A 21,806-nucleotide genomic window follows, 5' to 3' on the forward strand; every position below is an offset into this window, starting at 1 on the left:
AGGCTGGGGCAGAAGAATTGCTTGAACCAGGGAGGCGGAGGTTTCAGTGAGCTGAGATTGTGCCACTGCACTCCAGTCTGGGCGACAGAGCAAGACTCCATCTCAAAACAAAACAAAACAAAACAAACAAACAAACAAAAACTTCAATAATTACAGCGTGTCGGATATTATAGCATTTGGAATGATATAAATACACAATGAAAATGTTTATAAGTCAAGTTATAAATTTGCAGGAAGTTATAAAACTTTTCAAAATTCTTTTGTAGGTAGGGAAGCATAATTTTTGGAGATCATTGACATAAGTTACAAAGGATTATTGCCTCATACTCTCTGTCTAAAGTAAATTTACTGAAGCTAGTCTCAACTCATTTCTCCCCCATTTGTCTATTCTTTCCAAACTTATTCAGAATCAGTAGTGATCAATTAGTTACTAATCCATATTATTATAAAATATTTTTCAAAATGATAAACTTTCTTGGTTCTTGCTATCTACTCATTGACTATGCAAGACAATATGATTTGCATAATTTGTAATTTAGATGACTTGTGGAGAGTTTTTTAATAGCATGTGCCAGATGTCATGGAATTACCTAAGGAAAGCCGAAGCAGATGCATCTCCTTCTTTAGCCCCTTATGGCACTGAAGAGAAGTACACAAGTTTGTTTTATACATTGGGCACATCTGTTAATGACAACTTCTGGAAACAAGATGCATTTTTAGTGATAAGCTTGTGTAATTTTGTATTAGTAGCAGCATTAGCAGTGTTGTTGTTATTATTAACAACCAGTACAAATTCTGAGCTAAGCACATGAATACATTTCTCATTTAATACTCTCATAATCATAGGAATTAGCTAATATATTTTAACATCAGATCAATTTATAACAGGAAAAAAGCCTCAGAGGTACTGAGTAATGTTCACAATTTTACATCTCTAGGAAAGGGTAGAGCTGGGATTTGAACACTCAAAACTTCCTGATGCCTAAATCCTATTATATTGCCTACTGGCGAAGTCATACATAATGTTAGACCTTGGAAAAGACACTTCACATCACTTCTAGTGTTGACTTGGACCAATGGTTTTGTCTAGACAGCATTAAAATGTATATTTTTGTGCTGTGATAAAATGGTACTTTGTAAGAAACCAAACAGAAATTACAGTTGTCAGCACATTTATACTAAAAAAATAAACTACCTAAGCCATGTTTTCTTGCCCTTACCGTGATAAAAGAAAATTTTGAGTTCTGTGCAAAGGAAAAATGCTAACAAAACATGCTCTGGATAGAAACTACCTGGTTAGAAAACTTGATTTATGGCATATATAAAATAAGCGCTGAAGCGGGTATTGCTATTTGACATCAGAAGCCAATGCTGAAAAATATCTACTGAATTTCATGGTTTTCTTTATTGAAAGTTATAGACTCAGATTCCTAGATAAAGAGCTCGCTTTGGTAATGTTATTAGTCTTTTAACTGTAAAACAGATCAGGAAGCCACCATACTGGTTTAATTTAGAATCACCCCCTGTAAGAGGTAGGAGGTCAGATACTTTTAGACACTGTTGAGAAGATAATAGCTCGTAAGTAAGAATAGAAAGCTTCTGGATGGAATAATAGAATGTTAGAGATAAAAGGAACTTTGGAGAATCTTAATTTCAAATGCCTTTATTTACTTATTAGAAAACTGAGGTCTAGTGAATCCAGATTTTAAATAAAAGCTTACACTGCTAATTGCATCAAGGCTAGTCCTGAAATATTAGTTATTTCTTTAATAAATATTATTTCAGTGTAACCATTACTAATTGTGGGAGAGCAGAATGCTTCTTTTTGCACTAGAAATTCTAATTTTCAGTGAGCTCCTGATTTCAAGTTGATTTCTTGTCTACCACTTCTTAGTTCCTTCTACATGCATGGGAGAGCAGTAAGACAGACCATGTCTATAAGCTACACCTTTCCGCTTAATCTTCTAATTTTTGAAATTTTCTAATTACATCAAGAGGTACTATATTATCAACCTGGCATGTACACGTCAATTTAAAAGCCTTTCACTTTCCCTAAGAAGCAAACAGTATTATGAACAAGTAGAGATCACAGGGGCCAGGAAGCTGATGACTGAGTGAAACAGGCTGGTTAGGGGAAGAGAGAAGTATGGACAACTGAGACCCAGTGCCTCTTCTAAAAGGGGCAGTAGCTACTCGGCTTTAGCCAGTTTTTACAATATAGAAGCGTCACCCTAGGGTTGCCAGTGATTTCAACATTTCACAAAAATCCAAAATCCAAATTTCATCTTGAAATCTCCTAATATTTAAATATTGAAAAAAAATTTTAAATTTAATCAGTTGTATTAAAATGTATAACTTTTTGCATATCAATTATGCCTCAACAAAGTGATTTTTTTTTGTGTGTGTGTTTGTTTAAACTCTAGTCCAAACAGAACGTATCTATCTATAAACAGAACGTGGGTCACAGGCCCCCAGTACATGAATGGAGGCATTTAGCCATGCCAGACTCTGTGCCAGGAATTCTATTTCCATCAGTGAGATTTAAGGCTAGTACCCAATGTACATGGCTGACTGGAACTTACCTGTAACCCTGATGTGTTTGGTCACTTTAAAACTGCTTTTGATTTCTGATTAACTCTCTTATCAGAGGTTCTGACAATCCTTTTGCAAGCGTCTTCTCCTGGAAAGGTTGGATCATACTTACATATAGCCCAAGCTACTCAGTGAAGACATGCTCCAAGTTAAACTCATTACCTACAACTAGCAGTCACTGTTACCTGTTTTTCTCTGGCTACTCCTGCTTACTAAAAACTTATGCTACCTTCCAGCACCCTCCAGATTAGACTGCTTTGAAACTGACATTGGCTTGAATCAAACCCCCTTATGTAAATTCTGTTAGCAGAGTACTATGAAGTACTGATTGTCTGTATTCAATAAACCCTGGCCCGGATCCCCAGCAATTTCAGTACCTTCAACATCACAACAGTCCCTGGATTATATCCTAATTCCCTGACTACGGAAACTTTTAGAAATTGGTTGAACGAATTTAGGTACTATGCCAAGACCTCTCAAGAACAAAGAAACTTGGAATTTGCACGTTTTAAGCATATTTTATGGACTTGGTACTTTATTAATTATTCTATTTAATCCTTACAATAGTCCTGTAAGTGGTAGCCCAATTTTACGGAAGAGCAACTGAGGGCCCAGCAAGGATATGCAACTGTTCTAATCTATCAAACTTCAAAACCAAGAATCCAATTCCAAAGCCCCTGTGTTTATCATAATAATTTGTTTTAGAATGAAGGAATGATTTTTAACATAGAATTTTTTAAAAATCCAGAAAGCAAATTAAAAGTTATCTACAAGTTTGCTAGCCAGAAATGACCATCGTACTTAATTATTTTATAACCTTTAATTTTAAAATATTTTTTATTTTATAATATTGGGCTATTATTACATACTTTTAACAATATCTAAGAAACATTTTCTCATCATGAAATAGTCTTCTAAATGTCATTTTAAATACCAACTGTATATATATATATATATATATATATGTAATTTATTAACTCGCTCCCCTGTTGTAAGTCATTTAAGTAACTGTTTTATACTTTTATAAACAATTTTGCAATGAACATTATCGATGTTAAATCTTTGAACCAGTCATCCACAATGTCATGAGTGGGTCAAAGCAAAGGCACCAATTTAAGATTTGCTCGCCAAAATGTTTGGATAAGCTAGATTGTCTAAATTTGAATCCGGACTTCACCACTACTGCCTGCTTTTGGACAGGCTACTTAGCTTCTCTGTGACTTAGTTTTCTCGTCTGTAAGATAAGTAAGATAATAATATAACATACTGGTTGCATTATTACCTAACTCATTAGTTATATTATTGTCTGCTCAGCTAACTCATTCATTCATTGTAAGGACTAATAATTAACACTGTAAAGTACTTTGGATATACCTGACACAATTATAAGCACTCAGTAGGCATTTGATAGTATTACCACATGACATTTATCTTCCATTTGTGCTTCTTCTTCTGAGAAATACATTTTTATATTTTGGTATTCTTTTCTCATGGAGGATGTGTTTTCCTCAGATGATCATTAAGAGCTTTTTAAATTTTGTGGATATTTACCACTTGTAACGTATCTTGAAAATATTTTTCCCCGGCATGTCATCTGGCTTCCAATGTTGTTTATGGTGATTTTTTACAGTCATACATTTGTTCCTTTTGTGCCAACTGATCTATCATATATTTTTTAATGCATACACCTTGATGAATTTATAGATAAATATACACTTGTGAAACTATCACCACAATTCACAAACTTGTCCATCACCTCCTACTTTCTTATTATCTATGTGTGTGATAAGAACATTTAACACAAGATCTACCCTCTTAGCAAATTTTTAAGTATATAATACATTGTTAACTATAGGTACCATGCTGTACAGTAAATCTCTAGGATTTATTCATCTTGACAGAAACTTCGCACATACTCTTCAACAAATCCCTTCCTATGTCTCCATCCCTCCACCTTCAGCCACCACTATTTCATTCTCAGTTTCTATGAGTTTAACTATTTTATATTCATCATATAAGTACTATGATGCAGTATTTGTTCTTCAGTGTGTGGCTTAGAATAGTACCCTTTAGTTTTGTTCATGTCATTGTAAATGGCATTATTTTTAAAAGGCTGAATAGTATTCTGTTGTGTGTGCAGACATGCACACATACATGCACAATAAAATATTATATATTGTGTGATATATATGTCATATATATATAATCTCACATTTTTGATCCAGTTTTCCACTGATAAACATTTGTGTTGCTTCAATGTCTAGGCCATTGTGAACAATGCAGTAATGAACATGGGAGTGTCGACATCTTTTCAAATTTTAAATTTCAATTCTTTAGAATACATATCTAGACCTTGGATTGCTGGATCACATAATAGCTCTATTTTTTATTTTTGAAAGAACTTCCTTACTATTTTTATAGTTGCTGCACTAATTTACATATTCACCAACAGTATACAAGAGTTCCATTTTCTCTATATCATCACCAACATTTGCTATAATTTGCTTTTTGATAATAGCAATTTTAACAGATGTAAGGTATTAACTCATTGTGGTTTCAGTTTGCACTTTCATCATTAGTGATGTCAAGCACCTTTTCATATACTTGTTGGCCATTTATCATTTGTATGTCTTACTTGATGAAATATATGTTCAAGTCCTTTAGCCATTTTAATTGACCTTTGACCACTTAATAACATTAAGTCTTTCAATCCATGAACATAGGATGTATTTTTATTATTTGTGACTACTTTTATTTCTTTATCAGTACTTTATACTTATTGTATAAGTCTTTCACCTCCTTGGTTAATTCCTAAGTATTTTATTCTTTTTGATGCTTTTACTAATGGAAATATAAATTTTTTTAAATTTTGTTTTCTTTTTTTATTGTTAGTATACAGATATACAATTGATTTTTGCATGTTGACTTTGTCACTACCTTGCTGAATGTTTATTCATTATAACAGTTTTGTTACAAAAGTTTTAGAATTTTCTACATATAAGAACTTGTTATCTGCAAACAGATAATTTTACTTCTTCCTTTCTGATTTGAATAATTTTTTATTTCCTTTTATTGCATAATTTATCTGACTAGAACTTCCAGCACAACATTGAATAAAGGTGGTGAAAGCAAGCATTTTTGCCTTGTTGCTGATTTTAGAAGAAAAGCTTTCAGTCTTTTACCATTTAGTATATTCATTGTGGGTTTTTCAAATATGGCTTTTATTATGTTGTGGTAGTTTCCTTCTATTCCTAATTTGTTCAGACTTTTTTTCATGGAAATATGTGCAATTTTATCAAATGCTTTTTCTGCCTCAGTTGATAAGATCCTGTGTTTAGTTTTGTTTTTTCCTTCACATTCTTAATGTTATGTGTGGCATTCATTAGCTTTTGCGTGTTAAATTACTTTTGCATCTCAAGAATAAATTCCACTTGTTCATGGTGCATAATCCTTATAATACACTGCTTAATTCAGTTTGCTAGTATTTTACTGAAAAATTTGCATTAAGATTTATGAAGGATACTGATTTGCAATTTTCTTTTCTTGTAGCGTTTTTGTCTGGCTTTGTTATTAGGGTAACGCTGACCTCATTGAATGACATAGAAAATGTTATCTCTTCTTCAACTTCTTAGAAAAGTTTGAGAAAGATTTGTTTTAGTTATTTGAGTGTTTAGTCGAATTCACTAGTAAAGTCATCACGTCTTAGGCTTTTCTTTGTTGGAAGATTTTTTTTTTTTTTGGATTCAATCTGCCTACTTATTATAGGTCTATTCAAATCTTCAATTTATTTATGATTTACTCTTGGTAGGATTTTGTTTCTCGAAATTTATCCATTTCATCTTGCTTACCCAGTTTGTTGGCATACAATTGAAGTGGTGGTAATGCCCTTACTTTTTTGATTTTAGTAATTTGAAGCTTCTCTTTTTTGTTCTTAGTTCATCTAATTAAAGGTTTGTCAATTTTTAAAATTTCTCCAAAAAAATAGATTTTTATTTTTAGTAATTGTCTTTATTGTTTTGCTATTCTTTATTTTATATATCTCTTCTCTAGTCTTTATTATTTTCTTGTTCCTGCTTATGTTGGTCTTATTTTGTTCTTTTTCTAGTTCTGTAGGTTGTAAAGTTAGGTTATGGATTTGAGATTTTTCTTGTCTCTTAACGTAAGCATCTATAGCTATAAATTTCTACTTTGCACTGTTTTTGCCATGTCTGTTAACTTTTGGTATGTTGTATTTTGCTTTTTTCTTTTTCATTCATTACAAAGCATTTTCTAATTTCCCTTGTAATTTTTTCTTTGATCCTAATTTGCTGAAAGACAATATGCCTTTAAAAAAGTAGTAGATTCTAACTATTTTTAAAAAATTCTCCATTTAGCCTAACAGTAAAGCAATCCATGTAGGTATCACACCTTAATTCTTCATATTGAATTCCCAAAATTGTAATACACTGTGATTATAAGTCAAGAAAGGCCCTTGGGGGAGTAGTAAAAGTACAACTATTTATTTGGACAATATCTGTTTTGTAAACAAACTTAAAAAATTATATTTGCTGTTACTTAAATCTGCAACTAAAAAGAATTAATCACATTGCACATACAAACATAAGAACATTTAACATAATATTTTTCATAAAAAGTCAAAAGGACACGTTTCTATTATAGCACTAAAAATATTTCTCTGTAAACATTAAATATATGGCATATAAATATATTTCTGTAATATCAAAGTTTTATTGGCAAGAATTTCTTTCATTCTTTTTTTGAGTTGGAGTTTTGCTCTTGTTGCCCATGCTGGAGTACAATGGCGCCATCTCATCTCACTGCAACCTGCTCCTGCCAGGTTCAAGTGATTCTCCTGCCTCAGCCTCCTGAGTAGCTGGGATTACAGACATGTGGCACCACGTCTGGCTAATTTTGTATTTTTAGTAGAGATGGGGTTTCTCCATGTGGTCAGGCTGGTCTTGAACTCCCGACCTCATTTGATCCACCCACCTAGGCATCCCAAAGTGCTGGGATCACAGGCAGTGAGCCACTGTGCCCGGCCAGGAATCTTTGTCTGTATTACTCACAAATGACAAAGCTTTGGCAAATAAAACAGATCATGCCAAGAAAATGCCAATAAAATATTTGCATCCCTTTCTCAAAAGCTTTTGAAGATTAGAAGAATGACTTCTAAAATCTTTTTACTTCAAAAAACAAATAATTAATTTGCACTTATTTATACATTTTACTGTGAAAATCAATTTTCACTTATTCATTATACATTCTTATATGTCAGAAGAATAGAAAAAAAAGAATGCAAATTTATAACAGTGCTCACACCCAAGAGGCACAAGAAAGTATTCAAGGTATCAAATAAAGCACATTAAAAAGTGTAAGAGAATATAACGAAAACTCGTGACTCATGGCATTAATACAGTTAATCTATGGGACCTCAAAGAGTAGCTTAAACCATTCTTAATTGTGTCAATTAAAAACTGAGGGGATTGGACCACTTGAGTTTCAGTTTCTTTGACCTCTTTTCAGCTTACATCGTCTAGGATCTATTTATCTTAGCTATAACCAAGAATTCTGAATGATTCAACCTTCCATTTGCTTGCTTTCTACTACTGTTAATAATTCTGATTTTATTAACTTTGTTGTCCTTCATTATATATATTTTTTCAAAAGTATTGAGTAAAGAGATAGGATATGACTAAAATAAAATAAATGGTAATAGCTCTAATTAACCTTATTTTATTTTACTGAAGATATTCTGCTTCCTACAAACTTCTCTTGCTTAAAATACTGATATTTGTTCAATTCAATTTCTACATGGCATTGTATTTTCCGGCCCATAGTCATTATAATCTAAGGTTCTGTTCCCATACAATTACTGCACGTCATTACTCTTCACAGCACATGAGGCCAATCCCAGGCATTTGTTTCAGACTCACTAAGAATAAGTTTGATTTCCACTTACAGAGCTCACTCAAATGGTACTAACATACTTAAATATATTCTGTTTGCTATCATTTCATTCAGTTCCATAATTATGAAAATTATATTGTTTTTCAAAATATGGTTAATACATCTTTGGAAGCAATCATGTCTATGAAACTTATTTCACAGCTTCTTTCAAACACTGCTCCTGGAACACATTAATAGTCACGGTGCTTATTGGGTCCTGGTATTATGAAACATAGGCACCCAGGCTTATGTAGTCTTGTGAGGTACACAAAAAGTTTAAAAGCAAGCAACAAGAAGGCATTTTAAAATGCTCAACATCACTAATTATCAGGGAAATGAAAATCAAAACCACAATGCGATACCACTTCACTCCTGCAAGAATGGCCGTAATTAAAAAATTAAAAAATAATAGATGTTGGCATGAATGTGGTGAAAAGGGAACACTTTTACACTATAGATGGGAATGTAAACTAATGCAACCACTATTGAAAATAGTGTGGAGGATCCTTAAAGAACTAAAAGTGAATCTATCATTTGATCCAGCAATCCCATTACTAGGTATCTACCCAGAGGAAAAGAAGTATATAAGGTAGGTTGAGAGGCAGACGATTTGGAGCAAGGGCAGGTGAGTGGCCCTAAATGAAATTCAAGAGACTATTGAGAAAGCCAAATTAGGCCCTTCAATTGATACCTTCGGTTAGGTCTGAAGATCTATGAATGGGAACTAAAAGGTGATCAGACAAATAAAAAAGAGTTGGGAAAGCTGGAAAATGTGGCTTGTTAAAAGATAAAGTATATATGGGGCAAAGGAGAAAAAAGAAAAGTGTTTAAAGCTTCTAATCTGGCTTCCTGGAAAATTTAAGGATTTAGTGAAAGAAATGAGGGTGTGTGGAAAAAGAGTGTATTTAAGAAGATATGATATGTTCCAATCTACTGTCAACACCTGTGACATTCTCTGCCATCATGGAAATGTTCTATTTTCCTTTCAGATTAATCCATTTACACAACAGATATTGGGAAAATTGGAACTATTAGAAATTTTATGACTATAAGAGAAACATAGAAAGTCTTAGGGCAAAACTTGGTCTCAAATTTGGCATTTTGCATTGGTTAACTTATTCAATACATGGATAATAAAGGCTTAGAATATAAATATGCTATCTCCACATGTGTTTCCATTTAAAAGAAGACTTTAGCCATTTTCATGATATAAACTGACTAGAGAGCTATGGCTTATTCTTATTCCATAAGTATTTTTAAGCTACCAAATGATTTTCTGTATAAAGAAATCTATGAATAAATATAGATGACTTCTGATTTGCTTGCAAAATATTTTCTGTAGTCTGTATTTTAGTTGAATTTGCTTCATCCTTTCATGCTTGCTAATAAGACATCTCTTTGGCCGAGAATGATTTCTGGCTCATCCAAGTAAAACTCACCTGCTGTGCTGCTGCAGACATGGAGTGAGCCTTGTCATTCTGTTCTCTTCAGCAGAATATGACATGCGAGAAGTGAACTCAGCGTGCAGACTGGTGAAGCCAGCAGAGGGAGAGTTAAAGGGTTTATGGCTATGGCAGCATGAGGATTTTTACTTCCTGAGGATCCACATGACATGCCAAATTAAATATTTTCATCTGCCTGCTTCTTAACATTTTAGTGAATCTTTTTACCACTCCAACTATCTTATGACATGGTAGACGTCAAAAAAAAAAAAACACTATGCATTTATGTTGATCACATTTTGAAAGCACAATGTGTTTAACACAGACTGTTTTGTTCAAAAGATAGGACCAGTTATTAGACAAGGTTAGAAGGTCACCAAATTGGGCAAACATTAATATCTGTTAGTAGCATGTTTCAAAAATTGGCATCACAACATTTTCTTTAAAACAATTCTCTCTCATACAATTTTGTGTGTGTGTGTGTGTGTGTGTGTGTGTGTGAGATAATCTAGCATTGGGCTCAAAACCATGCTGGCAAATCTATGAGATTCTACTCTGCAGAAATCTCTCAGAGGAAATGAATCACTTTGGAAGAATGAAAAACACGTTCATTTCTACCCAAGGAAGAAAACAAAGCAATGACACAGGAAATGATCAAGAGGAAAATAGTTATATCTTTCATAGGAGCCACAAAGCCAGGTTCTATGAATTTGGGGTAGTAAATCCTTTCCTTTTAGACTCAAAAAGTTTGGTAGAACCAGTATCTGTGTACTTTAAAGAAGCATTTGTTGTTGAAACATCTGTCTAATTCCAATCTCAGGCTACGTGGGCCCAGTAGAGAGCTCTGCCAAGTAAACTTGTGCCATTGTTGTGTCCCAGAGCGAAAGCTCGGGTAAATTTTTCTTCTGTGTGTAGCCAGGGTTGGAAGAACTAGAGAGATAAATCTGAGCCTGTTTCTTTGTGAGTGCCAAGTATTGATCTACAAGTCAAAAATACAAGAAGAGCAAAAACAGTTGACAAACTGAAGTTTAGGAATCAATTAAAACAGGAATAGTTACTCAAATAAAATTTGAACAATTAAAATAGAAGAATAACTGGTAACAAGCTAATTGGGGTACATTTTAGCTAAGTGCCTGGGATTTATCTTTAGTTATTATATTCATTAAAAGTCTTTATTGAGCATCTGTTATACACTGGGCACTGTTTTCAGCACATGGGATACTTCAGTGAAAAACATCAAATAATAAACTCTTATTTCTTAGAACTTAACTTCTAGACTGAGAGGGTAAGAGAAGATAATGCACTCTCTATAGACATAGTAAGTTAAATTATATAATTATAAGAAAGTAATAAGTAATACAATAATTCAAACTAGAACAGAGTAATTTGAATTATACTTATGCAGAAAGGGATAGTTTGCAATTTTAACATGATCAGAGCAAACTTCATTTAAAAACTGGCATTTAAACAAAGATTTGAAGAAGGTGAAGGGATTACATGTAAATATCTGAGAAAATAAGATTCCAGACAGGAATAACAGTTAGTGTATGCCCTGAAGCAGAAACATGACTTAACAATAGGAGGCTTGATGTGTTTTGGGGTTGAATTGGCTTAAAGGTAAAAGAGTATTTGAACATTATCAAAGCTTACTGACTCTTCTAATTTCTGAGTGGCTTCCCAGAGTGTTTAAGGTTAGTCATCTGTGTTATGTCCATTAGCTTCCTAGAGCTTTTGCAGTCTGACTTTCTTTGTAAGACTCAGATGCTATTGTTCCTGGGAGACAACTGAGAATCTGCTTTTGTTTAATTGAAGGTCCGCGAGCAACTTACCAAACACTGTTCTGAGGGTAGAACAGATCCAGATGGACCCATTCAGTTTATTATACGTAATGGTCCCCCAAAATATTCATATCCACATGCCCAGAACCTGTGAATATGTTGCCTTACATGGCAAAAGAGACTTTGCAGATGTGACTCAGTTGAGGATTTTGAGGAGAGAGTATCTCTAGTTATCTGGGGGGGCTGCAATATAATCAGTCGAGTCCTTATAAGAAGGTGGCAGGATTGTCAGTGTTAGAAAGAGAGAGATTTGAAATGCACATTTATGACTTTGAAGATGAGGAAAGGAGCCAAAACCAAGGGATACAGATAGTCTCTAGAAGGTGAAAAAGGAAAGGCAATGGATTCTACCCTACATCTACCCTAAATCCTTGATTTTAAAATCAAGAAGACATCTTGATTTTAGGCCTTCTGTCCTCCATTAATGTAAGAAAAAAATTGTGTTGAATTAGGTCAGGAAATACATGGTAATTCATTATAATAATAAGGAACTGATAATTATCATTATAATAATAGAGAATTGCCGTCAATTTATATTCAGTTGCCCTAACATGTTCTAATCCTAAACATTTTGCTAATCCCAAAGGTCAGGATTCTGTGGATATGGATAAAAGTTACAGAGCAAAGAATTCTCAGTTTCTCCTTGACCTTTTTGAAAGCAACATTAAATCTCACAGAGAATGTTTCTTAAATTTATCAAAAACCTTCAGTATCTCATGCCAACTGCTACAAGGAGCCAGGGAAGCCTCAGCCCAGACCAGGCCTTCATTAAAACTCAGCAAGTTTGGGTACGTAAAGATTGGCCTTGGCTTTTGGGAAGTCAAAGAGTTATTCACATTATTGCTTTTCCCTCTGTATACTGCATTGTTCTCCTATTACCTTGACAAGGATAATACTTTTAATATGCACTGGCAGATTTGAAAAAAGCCTTCTATTTTAAAAAAAATTATAGCTCTGGAATGTGGATAATGTTTTGTGAACATTTGTATTCTAGTTTATATAATCAAGGCAGGATGCAAAGATGCATCATTATCTGATAAAAAAAAAGTGAATGCAACAGAATAGATTCTAGCTTTAGCCCTTTTGAAAAGTGTGTCCTTGAATAAGTCACTTTGCCTTGCTGTGCCACTCTCTAGCCTCTTAAAAATGTAGTAATCAACAAGGTTATCAAGGGAACAAAGGCTCTGAGTTATCTATAGTTGAAGAAGAGCTCAGAGGTAAATTTCGTAAGTATTTTAAATACAAAATGTTAGATTTGGAAAAGACCTTAGCAATGAATTGGTCCAAGACTCATTTTATATGAGAAAACTTGTGAACAGAGAAATACAGTGGTTTACACAGTGTCACATAGCTGGTGAGGGAAAGGCATGATGTCACATAGCTAGTGCAGCTCAGCTTTCTTAATGCCATCCCAGGCTATAATCCATTTTTCCTCAAAGAATCCAAAGACCTCAAAAAATAAGCTGGTTCTTCTACTCTTTATTACAACTTTATTTTTAAATAGCTCCATCAACTGTGTCATCAATAAATTGCCACTTCACGGAGACTAAAAGTGGAGATAGTATCCACTGAGTTAGCAGTTCCCTGTGAAGTGATAAGCCCACATAAATAAGGAAGTAGAAACAGAAAAACTTTGAATAAGGAACTTTTCATGTGTATAAAAGCTATGGCTTTCTCTAATTTTAGTCTCCTTATTTCTGGCTGTAGAAAGATTCTATGTCATTCAACTATTGTAAATACCATGTAACCAATGATCATTCTACTACCATACAGACATTTTTTTCTCATTATTTTTCTTATAACCTACCTTCATGAGTAACTCTAAAATTAATTGTGGCATAGTTGTGCAGTGGTTGCTCCTCTTCAGAGATATTTCTGAAACATCCACAATGCAAAGCTAACCTCATTGATCAGATATAAATATGTTCATAAAATGCTGGAAAATATCTCATATATCATTTAATTTGTGAATATATATATGTGTATGTATGTGTATGTACACACACATATGGTGACACTAAAATTAACCATTACAAACATATATATTTAAGACCAGTTTTATCAATACCGAAGAATATATCTAGCTGAGAAGGTGAAAGATCTCTATGAGGAAAACTATAAATATTGATGAAAAAAGTCAGAGATAACACAAACAAATGGAAAAAACATTTTATGCTCATATATTAAAAGAGTCAATATTATTAAAATACCCAGACTGCCCAAAGCAATCTACACATTTCATTGCTTTTCCTACCAAACTACCAATGTCATTTTTTTCACAGAATTAGATAAAAACTCTTCTAAAATTCATATAGAACCAAGAAAAGCCCCCAAATAGCCAAACCAAACCTACAGACACATATAAAAAGCTGGAAGCGGCCGGGCGCGGTGGCTCACGCCTGTAATCGCAGCACTTTGGAAGGCCAAGATGGACGGATCAAGAGGTCAGGAGATCGAGACCATCTTGGCTAACACGGTGAAAGCCCGTCTCTACTAAAAATACAAAAATTAATTAGCCGGGCGCAGTGGCTGGCGCCTGTAGTCCCAGCTACACGGGAGGCTGAGGCAGGAGAATGGCGTGAACCTGGGAGGCAGAGCTTGCAGTGAGTGGAGACGGAGCCACTGCACTCCAGCCTGGGCGACAGAGAGAGACTCCGTCTCAAAAAAAAAAGCTGGAAGCATCACATTACCTGACTTCAAACTATGCTATATAAGGCCACAGTATCCAAAACAGTCTGGCACAGGTTTAAAAAAAAAAAGATACATAGACCGATGGAATGGAAGAGAGAACCCATAAATAAAGTTGCACACCTACAGCCATCTGATCTTTGAGGAAGTCAAAAAAAAGTAAGCAATGGGGAAAGAATTTCCTATTTAATAAGTTGTTCTTGAATAGCTGGCTAACTATATACAGAAGAGTGAAAGTGGACTCCTACCTTTCATCACATACAAAAATTAAGCATTTAAATGTACAGCATCAAACTATAAAAATCAGAGAAAACAACTTAGGAAATTCTATTCTGGACATTGGCCTTATAAAAGAATTTATGACAAAGTCCTAAAAAGCAATCACACACACACAAAAAATTGACAGGTGGGACCTAATTAAAGAGCTTCTGCACAACAAAAGAAACTATCAATAAACAGACAAGCTATAGAGTAGGAGAAAATATTTGCAAACTATGCATTCAACAAAAGTCTAATATCCAGAATCTACAAGGTACTTAAACAATTCATCAAGCAGAAAACAAATAACGTTGTTAAAAAAGTGGGCAAAAGACATAGGCAGACATTCCTCAAAAGAAAACATACAAGTAGCCAACAAATGTATTAAAAAATGTTCAACATCACTAATCGTCAGAGAAATTAAAATCCAAGCCACAATGATATACCATTTCATACCAATCGGAACAGCTATTACCAAAACCAACCAAACAAATAAAAATATGCTGCTGAGGCTGCAGACAGAAGGAAATGTTTATACGCTTTTGGTGGGAATATAAATGAGTTCAACCACTCTGGAGAGCAGTTTGGAGATTTCTCAAAAAACTTACAACCACTGTTGGATCCAGTAATACCATTACTGGATATATATCCAAAAATAAATAAATTGCTCTAACAAAAAGATATAAGCACTCATGTTCATCACAGGGCTATTCACAATAGCAAAGACATGGAATCAACCTAGGTACCCATCCATGGTGGATCCATAAAAAATAATGGAATTATGTTCTTTGTTGACAATATGGATGCAGCTAGAGGTCATTATTTTAAGCAAATTAACACAAGAATAGAAAACCAAATACTGCAGACTTTCACTTACAAGTGGAGGCTAAACACTGGGTACTCATGGACATAGACACAGCAATAGTAGACACTGTAAACTACTAGGATGAGGAGAGAGGGAGGGGGGCAAGAGTCGCAAAACCACCTGTTGGATACTATGCTCACTACCTGGGTGATAGGATCATTTGTGTCCCAAACCTCAGCAACATAAGGTATCCATGTAACAAACCTGCACATATACCCCCTGAATCTAAAATAAGAGTTGAAATTACACACACAAAAAAATAAAAGTTTTATCAACATATATGTATCACTATATGTATTTTATTATGTATAATTAATATAATAAATATGTATTATAAAATATATTTTTTCCAGCCAATCATTCATGTTACCTGTCCTTCTGTTCTTTAACTTCACAAAAATTAAAATTGGGTTTTCAAAGTTTTTTTCCTGTTGCCTAGTAGAAAAAAATTGTGTGGCTTCTACTTAAAGTCATCGAATTTAACATCCAGGCTAAAACGGGGAGAATATCAAGAAACTTAAGTGTGTGAACAGAGAAGAAACATTTTCATAAGTGTTAAGTAACAAACAGAGAGGTTTTCCTGAATGCTTCACCTCACATGACATTTGCCTTCCTAAAGATTGCTTAGTACAGAAAAAATAACTTTGAGAAACCCTAGAAAATATGTATGGGGTAGAACTGAACAGGCATGAGCTGTCATGTCTAGGATAAGTCAAAGAAGGAAGTCACCAGGAAAGCTACAAAACAAAAGTGACATGGGAATCACCAGGTCATAGAATTAAGCCTGCCACCCGGTGGAATGTCACACAGCATGCAAATTAAAATCAAGGTCTCAGTACTGAGCGACTCTCAAGTAAAGGGATGAGCATTGTTGGACTATCACTTGAGTTGGACACACAAGTCCACTATGGTGAGATTTTTTTTTTTTTTTTTTTTTTGAGACGGAGTCTCGCTCTGTCGCCCAGGCTGGAGTGCAGTGGCCGGATCTCAGCTCACTGCAGCCTCCGCCTCCTGGGTTTACGCCATTCTCCTGCCTCAGCCTCCTGAGTAGCTGGGACTACAGGCGCCCGCCACCACGCCCGGCTAGTTTTTTGTATTTTTTAGTAGAGACGGGGTTTCACCGTATTAGCCAGGATGGTCTCGATCTCCTGACCTCGTGATCCGCCCATCTCGGCCTCCCAAAGTGCTGGGATTACAGGCTTGAGCCACCGCGCCCGGCCGAGATTTTTTTAAATGTCTCTACTAAACCTAATTTGATTCTGCCGAATATCTGCCTTAAAGGAACATTACATTTAGGTTTATATAACTCCATTCTTTTGAAATACAAATTGGCCTACCCACTTAGTTCTCCATATGTAGTATGTCGGGAATAAGAATTTTTCTTTGTAATAACTAGTCACATTAATAAACATTTCTTAGTATCTTTTGATACATAGAACAGACTCTTGCTTGAGTATTAGGAAATATGAAGAAAGTTTATTGCCCTGTGAGAAATTCATAATTGGTCACTTGGTGAATTTGTACTTTATTGCTTTTCCTGTGAGAAATGCATTCCTTGGTTTATAAGACCTTGAAATCTCTAAGATAAAGAAATTTTGTTTTTATTAATGTTGAGAACCGTCATCACTATTATGTTTTTATGATTGGATCTTTGATGGTTACCCATTATCATTACAGACAACAATTTCACACTGTACCTCTAACATTCTTAAATATATGAATTAACAAAGAAATTGTATGAAATCCTGAGAACCACAGAAAAATGTATATCTTTTTTTAATTAAGCTAGATATTTACGAACAAGGCACAATACATCTTGAAAAAAAAATTTATAGAATAAAATCTTGACAAATAAAGCATTATGACTCCTTTCACAAATGTGATAAAGACAATAAGCTAAACTTTCAAAGTTGCGTCTTAGACACTTTATCCTAACTAGGTTTTCTAGGTTTAACCACCCGTGTGAATTACTATGTGTTGTGAATTTCAAGTATCATTTTTGCCTTTATTTATTAGCCACTAATTTTTCACTTCTGAGTCACAGCATTCCAGCTGAGTAATCATTGCATCATTATTTTAAAAAAAGGAAAGAAAGGAAGGGAGGGAAGGAGGGAGGGAGGAAGGAAGAAAATTATAAAACTCTTAACCTTTTTGCAAAACAAAACTATGTTTTCCTCCAAATTACAAAAATTGACAGCAGAGTTTATGCATTTCTCACAATTGTAAATACAGTTGACCTTTGAACAACATGCATTTGAATTGCATGAGTCCACTTTACATGAGTTTTCTTCTGCCTCTGCCACATCTGAGACAGCAACACCAATTTCTTCTCTCCTTACTCCTCCTCAACCTACACACTGTAAACACAATGAGGATGAAGATCTTTATGATGATCCATTTCTACATAACAAATAGCAAACATATTTTCTCTTTCCTATAATTTTCTTAGTAACATTGTTTTTCCTCTAGCTTATTGTACAAATTCAATTGTATAAATTCAATTGTACAATTAAATAAGCTAGAGGAAAAACAATGTTACTAAAAAAGTATATCATTCTTATATAAAAGCATATAATACATATATAAAATATGTGTTAATAGACTATGCTGTCAGTAAGGGTTCTGGTCAACAGTAGGCTATCACCAGTTAAAAGTTAGGGGAGTCAACTGCTACATGAGAGTTTTTCACCTCATGGGGGTTGGCGCCTCTTACAACTGCATTGTTCAAGCATCAACTGTACTTTTCATTATTAAAAAAAGAAAAACAACTGTACTCACTAAAAACTTAGTTGCTGATAGAACCACTCCTAGTATCAAAATCTGTATTACCCAGAGTTTTCCAGAGAAACACAATCCCCAGGGTATAAGTGTGTGTGTTTATATGTTAATATCTAAATGTATATATAAGCAGAGGTTCATTTTAAAGAATCGACTCATGCAATTATGGAGGCTCATTGTATCCAAAATCTTGTAACGTTGGTCACTAGGCTGGAGACTCAGGGAAGAGCTGAAGTTTGAGTCCAAAGGTCATCTGTGGCAGAATTCATTCTTGTTGTGGAGGTTGAGTCTTTTTTCTATTTAGGCCTTCAATTGACTGGATGAAGCCCACTTATGTTATAGAGGGCTCTTTTCTTTACTCAAAAGTCCCCTGACTACATGTTAATCTCTCCTAAAAAATACCTTAACAGAAAACATGCATAATAATGCTTCATCAAATATCTGGGCACCATGGCCCAGTCGAGTTGACACATAAAATTTACCATCACAAACATAGATATAAAACCAGTTCTATCAACAGAAGAAAAACTCAAGGAGAGAGAAACATTATAAGGCCAAGTCCCCGTTGCCCCTTTTATCTCAGCTCAGATGTGCCTGAAATGTACTTAAAGGAACACAAAGCCCACCTTTACCAAAACTGTCTCTTCCGAAAACTATGCATGTGTGTGTTTATGTGTGTGCATAACCCAGAAGTATTATTCTAATAACAGAAATTTTAAGCAACATGGAATAATATTTTAGAATTTGTAAATCCTTACATATCACCATGTCATCAGTGTCCTTATCTGTAGACAGAGTATCTTCCATTCCCCATCCCCTAAGAGAAAAATATTTTCTGCTTCTTTATTTCAATTTCTTCTCTTAGATTGTGTTGCCTTGCTGTCTAAATATGAAGCATTTTGTGATCAATTATATTAAGTGCCTTTCTTCTCTATATTCATATCTCTTCATAAATTATCTATTCTTTGTTAGATTTGTGAGAGTTCAAAAACAGTGCATTTCAAACTTTTTAACTGAAAGTCATGTGTATATCATTGGGGTCAACCATTTTAAAGGACAATGGTTGTAGAAAAGCAGCTCTTTCATACATTCTACATTTTGATTTTGTTATGGTTTGATAGTGTCTCCCCAAAAGAAGGCACGGAAAACTTAATGTCCAAGAGAAGTTTTGGGAGGTGGGGCCTAATGACTGGTGATTAGGCCATAAGAACTTCACCCTCATGAATAAATTAATGCTGTTATCATAAGAGTGGGTCTCTTGTAAAAAACAGTTTGGCCTTCTTTTGTCTCTCCCTTGCCCTCTCGTTGCCCTCCCATTCTTCTGCTATGGGAAGATGTAGCCAGAAGGCCCCTGAAAGATGCTGGCATCTTCATCTTGGACTTTCCAGCCTCCAGAATATGAGAAATAAACTTATGTTCCTTACAAATTACCCAGTCTCAGATATTCTATTAGAGCAGCACAAAACAGACTAAGAGATTATCTGAGCTTTTGCGGCAGCACCCTGAGTATAGTAAGTAAGAATTAATAATGACAATGATGATAGTGATAGTGGTGAAGATAGTGAGAGTGGTGGTAATGGGGAAATGACAAGAAAGTAAAAAGGGCAATCATGAGAATAACCTCTAAGTCAAGACTGAACACAAAGTATCACAGTCCAACTTAAATTCCACCATTTAAGATAACATTATTTACTACTTTTTCATTTCATCTATTTATATTTGCTAGATTTTCTTTGCCAAGACCAGTGAGAAATTGGCCAAGAACTATGTTACAGACCAACTACATGTCCCTTGTGGGCAAGGCTGATTAATTAAAACCTGGCACTGATGAGATAAAGTTGCTCCAGAAAGTGGTCACTAGCAATGTATTCCTTAGGGATTCCCAAGATTAGCTAGTAATAGGCACCTGAGGGCTATGTGACTAGCTAATATACAAGCTGAAGGGATTTCAGAGCTTTCCCTAAGTCAAGTTCATCTGCTTATGCTCAGCTTCATCTCTCATGACTTTGCATGTTTCAAACATAGAACAATTATAACATTAGAAGTTGGGCCTAGGACTCACAAAACCTCCACTTTGCTGTTTCTATGTATGCTGTGTTTCATCCTGTCCAGTATTATTTCTTAAAGATAAGTAGACAATGCTGGGTAAAACCTATTGTGTCTCATGATTTTGACTGTTCATTTGAACTCAAGACAACAACCACCAGTGGAGTCGAGTGAGTACTGTTGATACGTAGGTGTCTGTTTGCTGAATCTGAATGTGGGTGGTGATCTAAAATGTTTCAAAGCCACTGCTTTAGGAGAAAAGCTAGCACTAGCCTTACCAGTGATCAAAGAATTATATTTGAGGAACCAATTATTTCTATTAACACATTATCATGCTAAGAGGGGAAATGAAACTCACACATGACCTGTATTAGTGTCCAAAGAAGGCTAACCCACAGAGTAAGATTGCATTGATATCAACTGACATCCACGGTGGTAGAAGTTGCAAGAACATGATGAACTGGGCGTAGAACAGAAACTCTGTTATACTTTGCACAAGTGATGAGTTCTAAAGTAAAAAGAGTACATAATATGAAGGATTTAAAAAGGGACTTCAGATGAAAAATGAAAAGAAAAGGGAAAACAAAAATGAAAGAGCTTGTAGAAAGAAGTGTGCATGTACCTCCTGCAGCTACACATACAGTTGCCCATGTGCATGCATCTAAACAGATTGTGCACAACAGTGTTCCAACTCACAACTATCAAGTTGTCTCTGGGGAAGTCAGACAATTTGGAAATTCCTACCCATAGGTCTTTGACAGGATTATGCAAGACCACATAGAAAGAAACATGGGCACAAAAATAAATGTTTATACTTAGACCATGAGCAAATTGGCTATCTCTCTTGATACATTTACAGAGCATAGGTGGAAACTTTCCTTGGGCATAGACAGAAGAAGTCCACCAACCTACTAGCTTAAACCAGTCTCTGAAATGGTAATCAAATGTTTATATCCAACAGCGATTGTGGAACTCATCAATTAGTATATTAGTCACTTTGTAAATGTGAAAATTGAAAAGTATTATGGGTTGAATTGTGTTTCTCAAAATTCATATATTGAAGTCACAACCCCAAGAATCTCTGAATGTAACCATATTTGGAAATAGGGCCTTTAAAATAATAATCAAAGTTAAATGAGGTCCTCTAACACAAGCAATTATATTTGTAGATAGGGTGTTTAAAAGGATGATTAAGTTAAAATAAGGCCAACAGCATGTACCCTAATCTAATATAACTGGTGTCCTCAGAAAAAAGAGAATGGTTGGCCGGGCGCGGTGGCTCAAGCCTGTAATCCCAGCACTTTGGGAGGCCGAGACGGGCGGATCACGAGGTCAGGAGATCGAGACCATCCT

Source organism: Colobus angolensis, unplaced genomic scaffold (assembly GCF_000951035.1).
Source record: "Colobus angolensis palliatus isolate OR3802 unplaced genomic scaffold, Cang.pa_1.0 Scaffold98, whole genome shotgun sequence".
Taxonomy (NCBI): Eukaryota; Metazoa; Chordata; class Mammalia; order Primates; family Cercopithecidae; genus Colobus; species Colobus angolensis.